Source organism: Orycteropus afer, unplaced genomic scaffold, assembly GCF_000298275.1.
Source record: "Orycteropus afer afer isolate SDZICR_OR568_19922 unplaced genomic scaffold, OryAfe1.0 scaffold00060, whole genome shotgun sequence".
In the NCBI taxonomy this organism is placed as follows: domain Eukaryota; kingdom Metazoa; phylum Chordata; class Mammalia; order Tubulidentata; family Orycteropodidae; genus Orycteropus; species Orycteropus afer.
The window spans coordinates 6,445,021-6,449,123 of record NW_006921647.1 but is presented as its reverse complement, the minus strand read 5'-3'; positions in this window follow the sequence as shown (position 1 = coordinate 6,449,123).

Below are 4,103 nucleotides of genomic sequence, written 5' to 3'. Positions count from 1 at the left end.
TTTCTGCCTATTCTGCCATCTTGCCAACACTCCTGCATATCACAGGTTTTTAATGTGTCTTCCTCTAATCCTAATGCCTCATTCTTCTTCATATAATCCAGGGTCTTGTATTATTTGCTCAGCATAAAAATTGAATAAGTATGGTGAAAGGATATAACCCTGACACACTCCATTCCTGATTTTAAGCCATGCAGTATCCCCATTTTTCTGTTTGAATGACAGCCTCCTGATCTATGTACAGGTTCCTCATGAGTAGAATTAAGTGTTCTGGATTCCCATTCTTCTCAATGTTATCCATAATTTGTTAAGATCCACACCATCACATGCTTTTGCATAGTCAATAAAACATAAGTAAACATCTTTCTGTTGTTCTTTGCTTTCAACTAAGATCTGTCTGACATCAGAAATTATATCCCTTGTACCAAATCCTCTTCTGAATCCAGCTTGCATTTCTGGAAGCTCTCTGTCAATATGCTGCTGCAACCATTTTTGAATTATCTTCAATAAGATTTTACTTGCCTGTGATATTAATAATATTTTAAAATAATTTCCACATTCTGTGCGCTCACCTTTCTTTGGCATGGGTATTAATATGGATCTCTTTCAGTTAGTTATCCTGGTAGCTGTCTTCCAAATGTCTTGACATAGATGAGTTAATTCCTCCAATGTGGCATACATTTGTTGAAACATCTCAATGGGTTTAATTCTTCAATTCCTGGAGCCTTGTTCTTTGTCAATTCTTTCAGTGCAGCCTTGACTTCTTCCTTCAATACCATTGGTTCTGGATCATTTGCCACCTCCTAGAATGGAGCTTGGGAGGTCTCATAGCATAGTGACTAAGGCACTTGACTGCTAACCAGAAGGCTGGAAGTTCAAACCCACCAGGCACTCCTCAGAAGGGAGGGTGGGCAAAATACTTCCGTAATGATACTGCCTCAGAAACCCAAGGAGGGGTTGCTTTGAGTCAGGTCCGATTCCATGGCACATAACAACAACAAGAATGGAGCTCTGGTTGTGTAGTGCCTAAGACATTTGACTGTTAAACAAAAAGCTGGTGGTTCAAACTCACCAGCCATTCCTCGGAAGGAAGATTGGGCAATCTACTTTGGTAGAGATATAGCCTCGGAACCCAAAGGAGGGGTCGCTGTGACTTGGGATCAAGTCGATGGCAGTGAGTTTGGGTTTTTTTTTTTTTTGGATCTGGACAGACATCGACCAGATTTTTTTTTTGTACAGTGACTCTGTGTATTTCTTCCATCTTCTTTTTATGTTTCCTTGATCATTCAATATTTTCTCCATAGAATCTTTCAGCATTGGAACTTGAGGCTTAAATTTTTTCTAGTTATTTCACCTTGAGAAATGCCAAGTGAGTTCTTCCCTTTTGGTTTTCTAACTCCAGGTCTTTTCACATTTCCTCATAATAATTGAGTATCTTCCTGAGCTGCTCTTTGAAATCTTCTGTCCAGCTCTTTTATCTTGTAATTTTTTCCATTTGCTTTAGCTACTCTCCATTCAAGTTTCAGAGTCTCTTCTGACATTCATTTTGACCTTTTATTCCTTTCCTGTCTTTTTAATGACCTCTTGCTTTCTTCCTGGATGATGTTCGTGATGTCATCCCACAGTTCCTCTGGTTTTTGCTCATTAGTGTTCAATGAATCAAATCTATTCTTTAGATGGTCTCTAAATTTAGAAGGGATATTATCATGGTCATATTTTGGCTCCTTTGGACTTGTTTTAATTGTCTTTAGTTTCAACCTGAACTTGTATATAAGCAGTTGATGGCCTGTTCCACAATCGGCTCCTGGCCCTGTTTTGGCTGAAGATACTGAGCTTCTCCATCACCTCTTGCCACAGATGTAGTCAATCATATTCCTGTGTACTCCATCTGGTGAAGTCTACAAGTACAGCCATTTTTCATGATATTGAAAAAAAAGGTTTTTTCAGTGAATAAGTCATTGATCTTGCAAAATTCTATCATGCAATCTCCAGTGTTATTTCTATCACCAAGGCCATAATTTTCAGCTACCAGTAACTTTTCTTTGTTTCCAGCTTTTGTATTCCAGTCCCAAGTGATAATCAACACATCTTGATTGCATGTTCGGTCAATTTCAGACTGCAGAAGTTGGTAGAAATCTTTAATTTCCTCATCTTTGGCTTTCGTGGTTGGTGCACAGATTTGAATTATAGTAGTATTAACTTTTCTTCCTTTTAGGCATATGGATATTATCTTATTACTGACAGCATTGTACTTCAGGGCAGATCTTGAAACAGTCTTTGTGACAACAAATGCTACACCATTCTTCTTCAATTTCTCATTTCCGCCATAGTAGATCATGTGGTTTTCTGATTCAAAATGGCCAAAACTGATCCATTTTAGCTCATTATGCCTAGATTATTGATGTTTATGCATTCCATTTCAATTTTGAAAACTTCTAGGTTCTAGTAGTTATCATCAACGTATGCAGATGCTTCTGTATTTGTCTTTCTCTTCTGTCTGCCTTCCTCTTCTCCTTGTGTGTGCCTCTTGCCTATTCTGCTATTTGTATAAATCAGAAGTGATTAGATTTATAACACACCCTGCATGTGTATAACCAGATTAACATTGTTGTTGTTGTTGTTGTTATGTGCCATCGAGTCAGCCCCGACTCATAGCGACCCCTCCTTGGGTTTCCGAGGCAGTAACACTACGGAAGTAGGATTGCCCAACCTTCCTTCCGAGGAGCGGCTGGTGGGTTTGAACCACCAGCCTTCTGGTTAGCAGTTAAGTGCTTTAGCCACTCTGCTACCAGAGCTCCTAGATTAACATAGTAAAGAAAATTATTTAAATAACAGGTTCATATTTTAAAGTATTTGGGCCAGGAGAATTTCAACACAATTAATTGGACTCGTAAAATAAAGATGATATTTTAACAATTAAAAAATCAGTACTTTACAAAACAAATGAATATTTTGGGAACAGCATTTTAAAATCAATGTTTGGAATGATTCCATCACTATGCTACCTACTGCCAAGAACAATACATGGGAACTAGAATCATATTCAGCAGTATACTCTTAGGAAACTTGGAAAAAGAATTTCATAGCTTTTGTTTAGAAATAAAAAAATAAATAGATTAATAGAGCTTATTATTATTACTTTTGTTGTGGTGAAACCATACACAACAAGACATTTGCCAGCATAACAACTTCCACATTTAAAGTTTGGGGACATCGATTACATTTTTCTTGTTGTGCTACCATTATTGCTATCCTTTTCAAAATGTTCCACCACCTATATTAGCATAAACTCAGTGTCCCCAGATGAAAGCTTCCCCTTTCCCTCACTATCTCCTACCCTTGGTAACCACTAATAATCTTTGATATACATATATATATATATATATATATATATATATATATATTTTTTTTTTTTTTTTTTTTTCTAACCTGTCTAAGGATTTAGCCACCCCTCTACTCCTGTACCTGGTAACTAACAAAGTTCCCTTCTACATATAAACCTCTCATTGACTTTTACAATAGTAGACTAATACAATATTTGTCCATCTGTGATTGACTTATTTCACTCAGCATAATGTCCTCCAAGTTCGTCCACATTATATGGTATTTTGCAGATTCTACATTATCCTTTAGTGTTGCATAGTATTCCATTGTGTGCATGTACCACAGTTTGTTTTTCCATTCCTCCATTGATGGGCACTTAGGTTGTTTCCATCTCTTTGCTGTTGTGAAAAGTGCTGCTTTGAACATACGTGTGCATATATCTATTTGTGTCCTTCTTCTCTCTTCTTTAGGATATATACCTAGTAATGGGATTGCTGGATTACATGGTATTTCTATTTCCAACTTTTTAAGGAATCACCATACCAATTTTCACTGTGGTTGTATCATTTTATAGTCCCACCAGCAGTGTGTGAGATTCCCAATCTCTCCACATCCTTGCCAGCATTTGTTATTTTTTGTCTTGCTGAATTTTGCTATTATATTTGGATGAGATGGTATCTCATGGTTGGTTTGATTTGCGTCTCTCTCATTGTAAATGATCATGAACATTTATTCATGTGTTTGTTTATTGCCTGAATATGAAGTGTCTATTCATGTCTTCT